General features: G+C 34.6%; 1 protein-coding gene across 1 annotated transcript in view; it reads left to right on the plus strand.

Annotated features, from left to right (window-relative positions):
- Positions 1–9,399: 9,399 nt before the first annotated feature.
- Positions 9,400–19,426, plus strand: part of zbtb7c (zinc finger and BTB domain containing 7C) — a 29,416-nt gene continuing 19,389 nt past the window's right edge. Inside the window, exon 1 of the mRNA XM_079404734.1 lies at positions 9,400–9,574. The gene's annotated coding sequence lies outside the window, so the exon portion shown is untranslated. The remainder of the gene's footprint in view (positions 9,575–19,426) is intronic.

Consider the following 19,426-nt stretch of genomic DNA (forward strand, 5'->3'; position numbering starts at 1 on the left):
CTCAACACTCTTATGACTCATGTTTCTTTTTCTCTGTGAAACAAAAAGGAAGACATTTTGAATAATGTTTTTTCACATATTTTGTCAGTCAATGATTTTAAGCTCAAAAAAGGACATACTGTTTCTTTAAAGGAAGGGACATTCTCAGACAGCATTTCATTAGACAAAAAACTGCTTATTTCCTTGTAAACAAGATGAGTCACAAATAATTTGAGTCCATTTTCCTGGGAGACAATGATTGTACTCTTTAAACGCATTTATCTGAACTTTTACTACACTTGAATTAGGATTATCAGACATAAATTAAAACTCCAATTTTGACCTAAGAGATTACAAAATATATGTATACATAATACATGTATTGTTTGTATGGTGTGGTGTATATTATCTCTTAAAGGGACAGGCTGCCAAAATAGTCTGCATTTATTTACTTGCCATCATGTTATTCCAATCCTGTAAGACTTCCTTTCTTCAATTGAACATAAAAGCAGATATTTTAAGAAATGTCTCAATGTTTTTTCTTGTCCATACAATGGAAGTCAGTGGGTTCCAATATTGTTTGGATCCCATCAAAATATCTTCTTTTGTGAGTAAATAAAGACAGAACTTTCATTTTTGGATGGACTGGCTATCTGTAGTCAGACGCACATTTAAAACTGCAATCTAATCTAATTTCAGTCACTTATATGTGTTTCATAAACACATAATTCTTTCTGGATTACAATCCGCCAAAAAGATCAATTGAATTATTCTAGCTGCTGTGAGAAAAGGCTATAAACGATCCTAATATGTTTTACAGACGTGGCGTAATGACGCGGCAGCATGCTTGAATTTCCAGCGAATTCCTACCAGTACCAATTAGAAAACATTATTATAAGCTTACTGTTGTTTATCAGGCTAAGGTAAGGACATAGTTTTGGATATTGGCTGGTTATGTACTTGCTCAAAAATTTATTTTTTGGATCATTTTAACCAAAAAAAGTTACAGCCTGCAGCTTTAAATTTCCATTTAGGTATTTACCATACCTAAGTGTATATTATCTCTTAAAGGGACAGGTTACCCAAATATTCTCTCATTATATACTCATCATCATATCATTCCAAACCTGCATGAATTTCTTTCTTCAGATGAACATTAAAAAAAAATCCCTGTCGTTCTTCAAAATATCTTCGTTTGTGAGTAAATAAAGACTTTTCATTTATAAGTGGACTATCGCTTTAAATTTCAGCACAGTATTCAAAGCATGCATTGCACAGATGCTATTTGTCAGGAGGACAATGACTGTACGTTTTAAATGCATTTATCTCAACTTTTAGTTCACTTGAATTAGGATTATCAGACTTGAACTAAAACTCCACATTTGGCCTAATAGGGCCGTTAAAAGCTAAAAACGTTATTGTGATCAAAATATATTCTTTTGTAAGTAAATAAAGACAGATATTTCATTGTTGGACAGACTATCTCTTTAAATTTTCAGCACAGTATTCACAATACACATGCACGGATGGTATTTTTAATACCTTTGCTTTGAAAGCAGCAGACTATAATATGCTGAGAAAACTTGTAAACCGGAGGAGAAATGTGGATTATGAACATGCAATTTCCCTCCAGACACACACACACACACACACACACGGGGTCTCCCGTCACACTGTGACCCGATCGTTCATTGTGCTTCTGCAGGACGGCGGTCAGTTAAACGAGCGCTGCCAACGGCGAGGCCAGTGAACAGCCACCCCACCTCGCACCACACTGAAACAGGCTATTTTAGCATCTCACCGCCAAAAACAGCCTTACCCATCATCCCTCAGTGAGCAGACACGCCCTCCCGGCCCGCCAGGGTTCTGATAGCTAGCCGGAGTGATTACTAGTTTAAATTCCTCTGAACAGCATGTGGTCACTGGTGGAAGACGGCTCGCCCACAGTCCGCTCGCTGACCGTCTGATGCTGAACCGGACCGCACCTGCCACAATCTCTGCATCCAATCGACTCAACCTGCAGGAGTCAGATGCTCAGCTTTACTCAGCTCAGCTGTTTGTTAGTTTACTTGTATTTTCCAATTCTATACTTGCTTTTATTCCTTCACTACTACGGTTATGCCACGCTTGCACATAATCACGGCCTATCTGTTTGTATTGCTTGGCTTAACAAGGAAAAAAAAGCTGAGAAAATCATTTTTTTTAAAAGACACTACAGGTGAATAGGGTAAAATTAATATAATTAATAAATAGATATCACCATGCTTTCCAAAGTGATTAAGCACACCATTGTTTATTGCGTATTGCACGATTTATGAAATGTTTAAATATGCAAAGAAGGCATTATCTAATTAAATATGGACTAATATATCTGAAAAAAAATCTGAACAATGGACAAAGCCATTTTTAATGTACATATATAATATTTTTGGAAAAATAATATAGCATATATTTTTTATTTTATTTGTATTTGAATTAATAGTTTTATTAATAGTTTGAATAATGTTTTATTCTATACACACACACATACACACACACACACAAAACAGTAAATAATATGTTCAAACTAATTAATTATGCAGTAATTGACATACATTTTCCAGAACCAAAATCTGAACTTTGAATAAAGCCAGGTTCAAAATTCATTGAAATTCAGTATGTTTCATGTTGTTCACATCTGATAGTTTTTACTGAGGGGATTTTGGATTTCTCTTTTTATCACTCCATAAATCAGAAAATACTGTCAACAGACTGCATTTTCAGATCCATTTCAAGAGTAAAAAGTGAATATAAACCAGGCAAATGATTTATGAACAAACCCCTCCATAAGTGCTGTTAAAGTCTAAAGACACAAATAGATAAAGTGTAATAAACACTTAAATGTGTATTCTGGTTTCTTTTTACTAGTCTGAAAGAAGTCATGTTATGGAAGCAAAACAGCCCAAAAATCTCAAAACTGGTCAGTGATGATAAATCAAAACTCCTCCTCTGTATGACGAGAGGATGCTGTTATGGATGAACTCCAGAGTCAGTCTGGGTAAAAACAGTCTGAACTTCCTGCTGAACAGACCACATCAAGAGGAGAAGGGTATAAAGAAGATGGTAACCTTTATAAAACGACATCACATATCCTGTCGCATAAATAACAGAAGCTCAGATGCTTGTCGAAATGACAGGAGGAAATGGTTTTATGTTCACTGCAGGAATAAAAACTCTTTGCATTCGACTGTGTTTTGCAGAATCAGGTGTGGATTTGATTCCAGCGAGTGGCACCAATATGAACACCAAATACAAGTAAAAAAACAGGATTGGGAAGTAAATAGATATAGCATCTACTACAGAACAGATCAGTCACGACTCGCACATCTTCTAACAACATTTCCTCAATTAATTTTTCTTTCTTCATGTGGCAGCCTTTCCAAAACTGTTTATTTGTGGCAAACTGTTGTTTGCCAGAAGTTTGAGGCTCTTCATCAGGAAGGCCGAAGTTGCGGCAGTGACAATGAACAGCAAACCCATGATGCCAACAGATAGTTACTTGCTTTTCATTATTCATTTCAAATATTTCAATCTATGTTTTGAAAGGGGGGATAATAAAACTTTTAAGTCAAGTTGATGCAAATAAAAACTTAAATTAACCAAAACCTTCTTCAATACCTGCCACATTTTTCATTTATACACAATAACACTCCAGCAAAACAAGTGCTGCAAGTGAGATTAACACAAAAACCCGTGCAGTTTATCACTGTTATGTGCATTATGTGCAGTTTTTCTCGTATATGTGATATGTAAGATGAAAAAGAAAAGTTTTTGGTTATTTTGACAAAAATGTTTAAAAAAAAATTACAATCTGGTCAAAATATATATTTAAAATTATATATAATTTACTAAATATTTTTTTATTAATAAATATAATATAAATAAATGTAATTTAATATAAAAAATAGATTAATAATATTATATAATAATACACAGACAGACACACATATACAGTCCCCTCCATAAGTAATGGAACAGTAAAGTCAAAATTGCTCTGTTGGCTGTGGAGTCAAGACATTTACAAATATGATTAAAAGATGAATATGAGACAAAACTACAGAATGCTCCAATACTTATGGAGGGGACTGTATATATATAACATAACATATATAACCGAAAAAACTAATATATATATATATAAATATATATGTATTTAAAAAACAATCATTCCAACCCCAAACTCACCAGTTTCCATGAAAATATTGGGCAGCACAACTGTTTTCAGCATTGATAATAATCAGAAATGTTTCTTGAGCAGCAAATCAGCATATTAGAATGATTTCTGAAGGATCATGGGACACTGAGGACTTTAATTTAAAACAATCTGATCAAAATATACATTTCAGGGCCTGCAACAAATACTTTTGCCCTGTAAGTCTCACCCACCAGTGGGAGGTGTGGCAAAAATGTGATTTTTGTACTGTACCCAAACACACGAGTAAGAACAGCAGCAGCTCCAGCGGGCAGGTTTAGACATGAGAGAGTGTGAGATCACAGTGAGGGGGTTTAGCTCAGTACAGCTCTACTAGACCAGACCCACCCACCCCGAGAGAGAGAGAGAGAGAGAGAGAGAGAGAGAGAGAGAGAGAGAGATGGGACAGGAGGTAGAATGGAGAGGAGAGGGCCGTGTGTGTGTGTGTGTTTGTGTGTGAAAGTGTGTAGGAGAGGCTAAGAAAAACATTCCGACCTGGCAGCAATATCACGGGAGAGGGTGAGCGAGAGAGAGAGAGGATTGGAGGAGGGTGAGGTAATCTATGAGTGTGTGGTTGGATTACATTCCTTGCCTTGTCCTCTCATGCAGTGGGTTGTGGGACCAGAAAGAGAGAGGGAGAGAGGGATAGCTGGTGTGAACCAGTCGGATCACTCTAGGGGTGTAGTCGGCACTGACAACCACTAACAGTACAGTCTATTCCTCTAGTGTACACACATTTCTCTGTTACTAGCACTATTTGTTAAATGATGTATGGATGTATATTGCACAAAACATTACGAAAGAATATAAATGCATAATAATTACATTATAATACACTATATTATTGTATTTTATATATATATATAGTATATTATTATTATTAATAAAAAGAGTATTTTAAAATATGTTGTTGTTATTAATTACAAAATTTTCATATACATTTCAAAATCATATGGAATGTTTTGAAAAAACTTTAAATGATAATGCATATAAATATATATATGTGTGTGTGTGTGTGTGTGTGAATATATACACAAACATACTTACTGCACATACACATATATATACAGTATATATATATATATATATATATATATATACACACACATCTATATATTTACACATGTATATTCACACACAAGTGTATATAAGTGTATACACACACACACGCACAGTATGTACACAGTATGTATGTGTGTGCACATGCTTTCATAGCCGTATTTAACACCATTTTATAGATTAAAACCACAATACATACATTTTATCATACGTTTTAACCTTGGGAGAATACAAATCCATCACATCTGCATATTTAGTTGTACATTTCCACCAACAACTTTGCTGTTATAAATGTATAGCATGCTTGTGATTGATTTCTACTGTGTATCATTTCCAATCATCCGTAATTTTGTCATATTATACAAAAATAATGAAATACTTTATTAGTAAGTAGTATTAAAATAATGTGTTTCCACCACATAATGGGTTCAAACCCAATACATCATTCAAGATGTGGTTGAAAAGATGAGCTTAGTTCATACAAGTATAAAAATGAGTTTCAAGTAAGTCTACAGGGTCAAAAGGACCCAAAGTTGAAGAAACACCCTTGTGTGTGTTATTAGGAGGAAGATGTTTGTTACTGCTCAGGGAAACACACACACACACACACACACAGGCACTGCAGGAAAGGAAGTGGTTGATTTTTTTGCAGTTTCAGCTAAAGAGTGAGTCCTCATTTATGGGTTTGTCTCATCTCAAACAACCAGTGATCACAAAACAGAAAGAGAAAGAGGCAGAAAAAAATAGATGGAGCCATTCATCTTTCTGAAAAACAATAATCAATGAAAGATTCAGACGATGCGCAAAAATCAAATTTACACCTAATCCTACATCTAATGACATGAATAGTATTTTTGGCAATTGTTTACATTGAGATGAAGACTCTTGTCATATTAATGGTCTAGAACTGGAAATCGAGCATTTCTACAATGGCATCATGGTTCTGTGTGATTCTGCATCCACACTGATGTGTGTCAGACCACAGTTTCATCAGACAACAAAACAAATAAATGCAACAGCTTGATTCTATGCTTCTGATGATCCAATAGGAGATGTTGATGTGAATGTGGGCGGCCAGGCATTAACATATTCATGACGAGTTGCGGAAGTTCACAACGAGTCATTTTAGTATCTTTGTTTTAATGAAGCTTTGAGTTCTGAAAGATACAGTATGTTTTCATTGTCAAAAATCAAACTTTCATCTCAAAAGATCAAGAAAGATTTGAATCCTCGTCATATGAGTCCTTTAAGAGAAAAAAAAAAAAAAAAAAAAAAACACTTTCATTTTGGTCTTATTTTGGCAATCATGTAGCCTATGGAAGCTGGTTTCCACCATGGCATAAAAAAAATAATAAAGGTAATTGTTTTCATCTCACAATTCAAACAATTACCTTTTTTATTTTTTTATACCATGGCAGGAAAAAAAGTCAGCATTGACTTTTACAGGGCAAAAGTATTCTGAGGGTAAAAGTTTGAACTGCAAGATATAAACTCAAAATTGCGAGAAAAAATGCAGAATTGTGAGATAAAAAGCATTTAACGTTTTGCAATTAACGTTTTCATTTTTTGGCAGAAACAAAGAAGCAGAATTGCGAGATGTGCAGTCTAAATGCGAAAAACAAAAGAATTCTGAGAAAAAAGTTGCAATTGTCAGAAAAAAGTCAGAATTGTAAATTCGAGTTAGAATTCAGGCTTTTTTAGTCGGAGTTTATCTCACAGTTTTAAGATTTCTGAGATAAAGTCACAAATACTTTTTTTATTCCGCAGCGGAAATGGGCTTCCATAATCATGTGACATCCATTGATCACACTTTTTTTTGAGACCGATAGGAAATGCACCACATACTCATCAGATCATGACATCGCATGATTAATGATACGTCGCCGAATTAAAGTCCTCCTCCAGGTATCAAAGTGCTCAAGAGTGATTTGAGCCGGGTAAACACGAATTAATCTTGATCTTTAAATGATGCCGTTTGCACAGCGTGAATGACACAGTAATGCGTTTAGCGCCACACGCTTGATGCAATGTGTAATTATGTGTGTGGTGCACACCTGCATTCACAAACGCCTTACTCATGAGCCTCAGAAACATGCCCGCTCCCTTCTTTAGGTGGGTATTAATGGAGCTCCAACCCCTCCCTGACTTTAATACATTAAGAGTGCAGACATTGAATGCTGGGAACGCAGCCATGAGAAGAATCAACACATATTTACACATCACACCCATATACACATCTTCCACAGGGGCTGTAATCAATATATGCACAATAAATATGCAGCCTACTTAACCAGATGAGTATTCACTTACAAATAAGTACTGTGGTATTAATCTTTACCTTTCCAATATAATAATCACACAGCACCATGCTATAAATAATAAAACAGTAAGAGCATTAAATATAAATATTGAATATTGAAATATATTAATTATAAATTCAAAATCATTTATGTTTACTGTATTGACAAACAAACTAGCAGTAAATAAAAAGTAAAAAAAAAAAAAAAATTAAATAAAATTTCTGGACATGTCTGCTTGGCTTGTGTGAAGTCTTAATTAATATTTACAAAACTATTTATTATTATTATTATTTATTTTTTAATATTTCTAAATATTATATTTATATCAATATATTGTTATATAACTATCCTCACTAACTACATATGAAATTCACTAAATTTTCAGACTGTATGATATATAACTCCCCCACATGTGTTTCTCTGATTTAAGCACAATAAAATTCATGTATAATTCATCTGCAACGCCATTAGCATAAAGTGTGGCGAATACAGTGTGTATTTTCTGCATTTATTTAGAATGTAAATGTGTAAAATGTGGTCAGGCAACTTACAAATAGGGTGAATTCAGGTAAATTGGGCCTCTTTTTGCCACTGAAATAACTGAGAAGAAAAATGGCCCAGTTATCCTGAATTAAACCTACATTCGTATCAGGGTTTATTCCAGTCACAAATATCATTTAATCTGAAAAAATAACATGATTACATTGGATTGCACAACCAAAAGTCATTTCTTGGTGTCAGATCATGTCCAAACCGATTTTTACATTAACATTTTATATTCAAAATAATAATAATAAAAAAAAAAAAAATGCTGTATCAAAACTGCTACCATCACTTGACTAACAATATGTAGGGGCTATATTACATGTAATTATAATATACTCACATATCGATGGAACCTTCCTTTAAGGTGACTGCAACTTTTTATCTCACAATTCTGACTTAATTTCTTGCAATTCTGAGTACATATATCTCACAATAAACGCGAGATATAAACTCAGAACTGTGTGACATAAACATGCAATTCACGCAAAAAAAAAAGGTCAGAACTGTGAAATAAAAAGTTGCAATTAATGTTTTATAAAAAATGGGGGTCTGAAGTCTGAGATTATATCTCGCAATTTATATCCCACAATTCTGACTTTTTCTTCTCAAAATTGCGAGTTTACCTCTCAATTCTGAGAAAAAAATGTAATTAATTGTACTGAATTTAATAAACTTGGAACTGCAAGAAAAAAGCAATTTCAGAGAAAAATTCAAGAAAATAATTGGAGAAAAAAAGGTCTCAACTGTGAGATAAAAAAAAACTTTTTTTCCTTTGCAATTACAATTTTCTCAGGATTATGAGAAAAAAAGTCCAAATTGTGAGATAAAAAGTTGATATATATATTTTTAATCCCATGACAACAACAGGCTTCCATACAAACGAACCATATTTTTAATTAATAAAACTTTAAATCTGTTCTCTTATCTTAAAGAAAAATCCAGTAAAATTCATTACATTTGTTAAAAACCTTCAACAACACAGAACACTTTCCGAATCAATGCAGAAAACATATCTGACTATGTGTGTGTGCATTTATTCTGAATGTAAACGTGCTGATGATCATGTTGCTATCAGTGTATGACAGGCTGCCAGGGTCTGCAGGTAAACCGGGAGTGTGTGTGTGTGTGTGTGTGTGTGTGTGTGTGTGTTTCTCTCCTCCCATAGCGAGGTGCATGTCAGGTGGACACGTGCGGCTGACTGCCAATATACTTTTGGTTTGGAGGGAGGGCTGGGTGGGTGTGAACTTTTGTTTAGTGTCTCTCTCGCTCTCTCTCTTTCTCTCTCCCTGATTCACGACACACCTTCTGTGCAAAACACAACTCCTCTGCTTATCTCTCTCCCCCCTCTCTCTCTCTCGTCTGTGTTCACTTTCACATGTTTGAGTCGGAGGATAGCAGTCTGTTTCCTGACACGCAGAGACTTCTCTCCAAGACGCAACTCCGCCAGCAACACCTAAAGGTCAGCAAACCACTACTGTCTCTCCCTCTCTCTCTCTCTCTCTCTCTTTCAGTAAGTTTGTTTCTATCGCTGCCTGTCTGACTGCTCCATCACTGTCTGTGGTGAAATGTAAAGGGTTGGCATTTGATGACATTTGTTCACTCGTCTTGTCACTTCTCAGAGTGCATGTAAAGTGCACTAGATAGCGTGGGACCCCCCCACCCTCTCGTTCTCACCGTCGCTTTAATTAGAAAGTCTAATACAGTAAAATGAGCTGACAGGTCAGGGACAGGGGTCTGCTGCTATCGCAGCATCACTCAGTGCTTTAGACCAATCGGGCTTTGGCGAATCCCACCACAAACATTTGCGATTATGCCATTATAGCAACTACACACAAAATGTGTGAGAACAAAAATAAAACGGAAAGGTTAAGTTTAAATAAGTCAAAAAATTTCGAGAGTTTCAAATTTAATGTTTAAAACTTCCATATATAAGCATATAAGTCAATAAATAAGTAAAAAAAATCACAACTACAAAAGTAGTAAAAAATGTATGGTATTAACACAGTACTGTTTCGTAAAGGGACATATTATTGCATATTTATAAGGGAAAATATAAACATACATCAAAAACTGACTATGGCACATTTAACAAAGTCTGTAATTAACTTTCAAGTCAGTTTCTGACATTTTCAAACTGTAACGATGCCTATATATATGTGTGTGTGTGTGTGTGTGTGTGTGTGTGTGTGTGTATATATAAATATATATATATAAGTTACAGTAACTATAAAAAGCTTTATATCAATATAAAAAAAGAATCAATAAATATACGAATCAATATAAATTCAAAATTATTTCTGTTTACTAAATAGAAAATAAATAAATAAATACATAAATGTTCCTGTTTGACCTGCAAATTAATTTAAATATAATAATCTATTATTTACATTATATAATAAATATAATGTTTACATATTTTAATGGTGCAATTATCTTTAGTATTTTCTACCTAAAATCAATCAATTTTAGGCAACTGGTTTACATTTGACCATAATATGATTCAGAAACATTATTTGTGATGCTTTATGGCATATTAGAATGACTTGCACTGTTTCAGAAATGAAAAGGTTCTTCAGAAAATCTGATACATTTCAGATGAATTCCAAAAATTCTAATTTAAAGTGAACGTGAAAAAAATATCGATTTTTTTTTTACTGCTTTGAAGCCTGATCAGCATGTTTTCACTATCTGCTGTGACTTTTATTTTGCGTGAATTTCACATTCGGTGAGACTATGAGCAGCGCCGGTCATGTCTAAGACAGAATACAGGAAACATCATTCATCTGCTCTCTTTGTGAACATAAGCCGAGACTCTATCACTTCAGCTAAACGCAGATTGAATCCGAGGGCTTAAAGACTGAAATATTCAAGCATGTGCATTCAGTGCACTCGGGTAAACTGTGTGAATACAGTATAGACTTCTCATTAAAACAACACAGAGGGAGAGCTTTGTTCGGTGTGGTCAGGGACACAGTATATCAGGTGAATGGGCAGATGACCGCCGGTCTCAATTATTCATTGATTTTAATTGTGGCTGTGACGGGTACCAGATTTCCTTTCAATGCCAAGCAGCTGCTTTCAGATCCATCACAGTGTGTTGGAGCAGCACTGATTAACCCCACGCCAACAGCCCGTGATTACATAAAAACTCCTGCGTCCAAAACTCACCGTCACTCTTACACACTCGACAGAGCGAGAGAGCGGGAAGGAGCGGAGTGCAGAGCGAGGGAATGAGGTTATGCCGGGATACGCACCACGCCTTTGTCTGTCGAGTCACTAGGACAAGGTTTATCAAAGTTGAACCTGATCCGAAGAGATCTTTTGTTACACGCCGGATACTTTTACACTGGCGTGTTCTCAAACACTGGAGAGTGCGCTGTGCTCCATGCGCTCTCACCACGGGAGGGTGTGGGAACGAGGGAACCAGAACAATGATCTGGATCTCAGAGTGGTTCTAGATCACTGCTGGGTACGTTACCGTATGTCCTGCACACACACACACACACACACACACACACACAGAGACTCCTCCTACAGACACACACACACACACACACACACACAGCTCAGAACAACATTTAGTGTTTAAATTACCCATTTCCATAACAGTTGAACACTTAAAAGGTCAACATTCACACACAGTGATGAGAAGGTATGTACACTACTGTTCAAAGAGTACGAGTTTTTTATGTTCATGTTCTCTGCTCACTGAGGCTGCATTTATTCAATTAAAAATATGGTAAAATCAGCAATATCTGGAAATAGTTTAAGTCTTTAAAACAACCGTTTTCTATTTGAATACATTTTAAAATGTGTGATCAAATCTGTATTTCCAGCATCATTACTCCAGTCTTCAGTGTCACATGATCCTTCAGAAATCATTCTAATATACTGATTTCTGCTCAAGAAACATAATGTTTTTGCTTAATATTTTTGTTTAAACTTTTTTCAGGATTCTTTGATAAATAGAAAATTCATCATTAAAACATTACTAATTACTTTACTGACACTTTTGATAAATTTAATGAATCCTTGCTGAATAAAATATAATTTATAATATGTAAGACGATAGAAATAGAGACTCTTTTCATCTTTAGCAGTTAATATTTTCATAAAGTAATCTTTTGATTATTTTATTATTATATACAAAAGTTATTTGGACCCAAAGAAAACAAGTACTAATACTGATCAGAATGGTCAAGTAAAGAGAAAAACTGTTCAAAAGAAACTGAATGACTATGTGAGGTAAAAAAAAAAAAAGAAATACAAAAACATTTATCTGGCTTGCAAGATATCAGAACTAAAATGTCAAAAAGAACAAATAATTGTATTTTTTTTAAAATCTAGATTATTAATGAATCATGACCTAACAATTCCCTTCTTCTTTTGATATGCATTTCATATTTCACATTTAATTGTAGCTCTCTGGAGTGCCTGATCATGACATTCTGCAGTCAAATATGTTCTCACACGATGCTAGACTGTATAATTTATCGCTGACCCAGGCAATTGATGTCCTACATATATGTGCTAGTTTCATTATTGCAAAAAAAAGAGCCCCAAAAGTGTGATTATTTAATCATATCTATGCACCATCTCTATCGGTGCTAGTTTCGTTATCACAAAATAACCCCCTCCGGCAGATATAAACCCTCACATCCGGGTCTGGGTTAATTTTGTGATAATGACCAGCTGATTACCACTCACAAAAGAGAAGTATTTTAGTTCTGATAGACAAATCAGTTAATTTAATTCAGTCAGTGAGAGAAAAACAAATGTGTGGTTTGTTACTAAATAATTTCACTTTCAGAAGTATAACTTGGAGACACGCATACCCAGCCTCTTCTATATAATGTGTGCATGTACGTGTGTTAATAAGCAGCGAAGCAACCTAATAAGAAGCGTTTGACCAGTTCACAACCCAAAGAGAAAATTAGGGGATTCACATCCGCTCACACAACATGTTTCTGATGACACAGCTGCCCGACACACTCAAACAGAGAATCAAATACTGCCTGTCTATATGTCATTTTCCTTCCTCTCTCTTCATCTTCAAAAAAGCCTGTGAGGTGATTTGGGTAAAGCTCAGCTTTCAAAGCGTGACTAATGACCTGACCTCACCTTTAACACTCATTCTGACAAGAAAAAACAGCTATTAACACCTCACATCTGATGAATTCTACAGTTAACAATGGATATTCACAGCCACCCGCCAAATTACCAGATGCTGATGTCATAGCATGCTAATTTTAATAGCAATTCAGCAGGTCACATGGTCATGTCATTTCTAAAGTCCATCACTATGGTCATGGCAAGTGAGCCGAGCCGCTATTTATAAACTCTGAGCTCTGCGATTATATGAAGTTTCTTTAAGAATTCAACAGGTGTTTTTCTTTAGCTGCTCCTACACATCACATGACTAATCGCCCACCACAAACAGGAAATTAACCACAAATTTGGGTCAAAGGCTTCAGAAAGGAGAAAACGTTTTATGCTCATACAGCGACTCCATACAGCTCATCCGTTCCATATAAACAAAACTGATGATCGGTTCGTCAGAATCATAATCTGAACTACAATTACTGTTTAACTAAACTTTACTGTTCTATCACAAGACTTTACTTTACAAAACATAACCAGACGTATTTAATCTTCTATCATTAGACCGTTAAAATGATTCTTTACTGTAACCATTTTGACTACATCCAAGTTTTATTAGACTTACTAGAACTATACTTTACTTTATCACTAGACTACTATACTAGATCTATAACCAAACCTAATAAGACTACACTATACTATATAATAACTAGAATAATCTATAATAGACCGCACTATAATCAAACTTTATTAGATTTAATATTTACAGTTTTATAGACTAAACTAGAACTATTCTATAACCAAACCTGATTAGACTTTACTATAATCAGTTTGATATCTAGACAAAACTATAACTAGACTATACCATAACCAAGTTTATTAGACTATTACTAACGTTTATTGTCCTATCACTATACTACACTATAACCAAATGTTATCATACTTTACAAACTGTTCTATATCTAGACTAATCAATAACTAATTATACTATAATCAATGTTATTAGACATTATTGAACTGTACTGTTCTAGAACTAGACTGTACTTTATTATAACCAAGCTTGATTAGACGGCGAGTGACTTGATTAGACTTACCAATAACTAGACCAATAACTATCAAACTTTATTAGATTATGACTAAACATTACTAGATTATACAAGAACCATACTGTGCTGTCTAGACTTACTATAACCAAATTTACTGCTCTATCACTAGATTAGACTGCTATATAGCTATATTATACTTTGACCAAATTGGATTATACTTCAAGTTAATATACAACTGTGCTATAACTACTTCCATAACTACATTACACCATCCTATACTCAAACTTTATTCGATTCTATTATACTAAACTTTACTTTACTATACTAAATTGAACTTTAGTATAACTATGCAACTCTTTATTTTAGATGGTAGCACTCTATTTTACAGTCCTGTTCCGCATGTGCATACTATGTACTTGATATAGTAATAACTAGGTACTAACCATCAACCTAATCCTAAACCTAACCCATATAGTTAGCATATATTATCCAGTACTTTCTTACAGTATAGGTAAGTGCACAACACTATAAAGTGCAACCTTTTATACTTTATCATACTATACAATACTATATTCTTCATACGCTTCACACGCTCTAACAAAACGTTACTGTTCTATAGTTAGACTACACACCTAAGCATTACTATCCTGTACTGTCAAGTCTATCCTAAACTATAGCTACACTTTACTATGACTGTACATCTTTGTACAGTAACATAGTTTATTTTCTTTTATCTGATGCGTCTTTCTTTTCATTTAAGCCTGATCTGATGTGATTTCATCTGAATGCTTTGGGCCTGCGTGTGCGTGTGTGTTTGAGTGATTTCCTCTGGTCTTCTATGAAAAGTGAGAGCAGCTTATTGGGGAGCATCTAAACTCCTGTAGGTGTTTCCTGTGTGAGAAGAGTCACTGTAACCCGTGGCAACTCCCAGACTCTCCTCCTCTCTCTGTTGTTCTGGGTAAATTACAGAAACACACACACACACATTTGACATGAGCACATACACAGTATTGAGGACGATGCACCACAACATACGTTTACGTAGAGAGACCGAGCTCAGCTCAGTCAACCACACACACACACACACACACACACACACAGACAGAAGGAAAGCGGGCCGTTTTGTAATGTTGCTGTAAGATTTTGGTTTTGAAACTGGGTCCACCCACTGGTGTGAGAAAAGAGGAGAGGCACAGAGGAAGGGTGTAGGGAGAGAAAGACAGAGAGAGAGAAATGAGTGTGTGGGCTATCACTCACTCACTCTCTCAGTTTAAAATAAGGACACATTGATCCACCCACCCAAACATCACACACACACACACACACACACACACTCAGACTGGAGCAGATACCTCAGCAGAAGAGTTTAGGTATCACAGCGGCCTGATGGACTGACAGTGTGGTTGTAATGTGTGACAGCAGGAAGTGCACATGATTGAGGAATCATCTCAGAGTTTGCTAGCTGCTGGTTACAGTGTTGTGTCTGGATATTGTTCACGAAAAATGACGTCCAATGGCTGATACGATAGCTTTAGAGAAGTTACACAGCTAATAGACAATGACAAACGTTAATATTAAATATATTAAAATTAAATAAGCACATTTTACACAATATTTATTCCAAAACAGAAGGAAATGTCTTGGCCTGATGGATAGCACACAGGCTGAGCAACCCAAATTAGTTCCAGCTTGGGCAATTTTTCAATACTATTCCCCATTTTTGACAATTTCTGTCTTATTTAATTCTGTCTGTCACCATCAATCAAATTAAATTTATTAATGCATGTATAAATGATAAAATATTAAAATTATATATGTGTATATATATATATATATATATATATACACACACACACACACATTTATTTTTACAAACAAATAGATAATTCTATAAATTTATAATTTATAGAATTATCAATTTATAGAATTATATTTATAGCTTTTATAAATATAAAAAAAAAATTAAAACTGTTAAAAAAAAAAAAGTTAAATAACTGTCCTGTTAAATATATTAATTGTCCTGTTATTCGACCGGTAAGAACATTAATCAGACAACATTTTGATATTTTTACATTTTATGATTTGGTAATCATAAAAATCATAAAATGTAATGGTACAGTTAATGGTACTTTGGTAACAGTTTTCCTCCTTAAGTCTGTTCCAAAATCCCCTACATTGCTATCTTTTTAGTTAAAAAAACAAAAATGTATATAACTACATATAACATGGTTCTGTGAGTCGGACAGAAAGCTAAATATTCAGTGCCGTCATCAATATAGACTTCTATGAACCATGTGTGAGAACACGTCTATGATATGCGCTTGCATTTTTTGCATGAAGTGACATATGTGCATACAGTGTGTGACTGATCACTATGAAAGCTTGTGTGTGTGTGTGTGTGTGCGTGTGTGTGTGTGAGTGCACTTTGACAGACATCTGTCTCCTGTGCCCTGCAGCCTGGTTGGTTTTAATTAGGTAGAGCCAGAGGGCCCGAGGGCAGACAGGGGCTAGTCATAATCACTCACACACACACACACACAGGCCAGCCTCCCCCTCACAATCCTCCACAAAAAATGGCCTTTCAGAAGGAGCATCTCAAAAAACACAAAACACACACACTCATACACACTCCATCTGTCTCAAACACAAGTGTGAGATGTGTGTTTTACATGCATGATTAGTTTGATTAATGACATGTACATTTCGGTCAATTTGAGTGCTTAACTGCCTTCAATACCTGTATTCACACATGAACGCCAGCACAATGCCATAACAATGAGTCCGTTGAAGGTGTCCGTTGAAGGTGTGTCAATTACTGAATCACTGTGGAAGTTAATTGGTTTCAATGATAATAATTTGTCAGACAGCAGAGCATGGGTTTGATTTCCAGGGAATGCGTGAAGTAATAAAATGTTTACCTTGAATGCAATGGATAAATGCATCTGCTGAACTGCACAAATGTACATTTTAATTGTACAATTGCATTTTGAGAGGTTTGCAGAATGAAACTACATTTCCCATCATGCTCTGAGGAATGATAAAGTGTGTCTGTTTTATACTAATTATGTAATTATGACTTGTAAATAATTTAATTTTGAACTGTGTAAACTTTTAAACATCAACTGAACTATTGTACATTACTTGTGCTTCTTTTTGTTGCACTAGCACAAAAAAAATCACAAATCTTGTTTGAGATGAAAAAGAGCAAGATATTGTATTTTCTTAAAAAATATTAACAAAATAGTTCAACTTTTGAATATGTATATGTTGAATATGCACATTGTGCTTCCTTTTGAAGCACAAAAATGTCAAATCTTTGAGATTTGAATTAGAAAAATAAAATAGCATGCTTATTTTATTTTAATTATGTAATTAATATTCTTAAATATGAACAAAATAGTTCAACTTTTAAATATGCAAGCTTTAAACATGTGTACATCCCACAATTCTCTCTTTAAGCTGCTGCTAAATCACTAACAAATCACACAAATAAAAATAAGGTGGCATTTTAACACATTGGTGTTTTTTTTGGGACTTTGATCGGCATGAAATGTAAAAAAAAAGTTGAAGTCATTATCGATATGCAGTCTACACACAGACTCACCGAATCAAAATCATAGACAAAGCACCTTTTTCAAAAATGTCCACTATATATATGTGTGTGTGTGTGTGTGTGTGTAGAAGATAGCAGATAACACAGATGAAACTGTCCAAAAGACACAACACTTCCAGTAAAAACAGGAGTTGGAGTGTGGAGGGGTTCACTGATGACCTTGTTGCATATTTTGTGCTCTCTATGTGTGTGTGTCGTCCTTGGACGACTGTTTCCCACCCTAGTTGGTGGGTTTGTCTGTAAGTGGGCAGAGATGACTAATTTTTCCCACAAGCCCACACCCTGGAGCACCAAAGCCCCCACTCCCAGAATACATCTGTGCACGGCATCCCACACTGCAGATCCTAAGGCTAAGAAAAGGGAATGTATGCATCGATTTGATCACAGTATCAAGAGTTCAAAGGAATTCAAGTTTTTGGTGCTTGACTATGCTAAACGCTATGGAGTTGTGAGTGTTGCTATGCAGTTGATAGGATGTTTGTGTAGCTGCAAGGTGAAATATCTCTTAATCATTTATTTAGTACAAAGCACGTCTCTCCTCAACAATCATTGATGTCTGGAGCACAAACGCTGCAGCACTTTGTGATAGAGCTTTGAATTCATCTGTACATCTATGAGCAACAGTGCTAGAGATGCTTGATTTGGTAAACTAGAAAGAAAGAAAGAAAGAAAGAAAGAAAGAAAGAAAGAAAGAAAGAAAGAAATTATCTTACCTGAAATGAGACATCACAAGGTCACCAAATACAAAAGAAAATATCAGTCGAGGCTCTGAATGTGTCTCGTCTTCATCTGGATGCTGCTGTAAAATAAATACATAAATAAATCATTCTTAATGCATTTTAAGTGCAACAGATTTCTGCGGACAACAACTTAACAACTTAAACTTATTTTAGCAAACTAAAACTGAAAAAAAAAAACTAATGAAAACTTTATAGACACAAATAAAAATGACAAAAACTACAATTAAATGGAACCAGAAGATAAAAATAAAAACAAAATATGAATAACTTGTCAACTCAATTATATTAAAATATAAAACACAAAAAACAAAAACATAAAATAACAAAATGTTTGTAAAAATAATCATTAAAAATAATAAAAAATATTATATTATCAAAATTACAAATATACTAAATCATTTTTAATTTGTAGTTTTTTTAGAAAATGATCAGTTTACTACTGTTTTAGAGATCCCACATACCAAAACACCTCAACACATCAACAACTTTATTAGTCCAAAGCTAAAAATGGTTCTCTAACCCTAAATCCGACTGTGTCATATTTGATATGCGAGTTTCTAAACGATCAAAACTTCTACAATCTACCCCATTCTTTCTGTTGTCTGTCGTTTTGACTTTTTTTTCTCAAGTAAAAGCTCTTTCCTTCACGTGTTTCACGTGTCTTTTTGCTTTCAAATCTTTACTGATTTTTATCAAGTAAACATAAGAATAACTTTAATATTGTTAGTAACACTTACAGGTCAAAAGTTGATTATTCATACATCATTTTCAGACAAATCAGCTTCAAATGCAACGAATATGATCATCAGGCT

Source organism: Barbus barbus, assembly GCF_936440315.1.
Source record: "Barbus barbus genome assembly, chromosome: 43".
Lineage (NCBI taxonomy): Eukaryota > Metazoa > Chordata > Actinopteri > Cypriniformes > Cyprinidae > Barbus > Barbus barbus.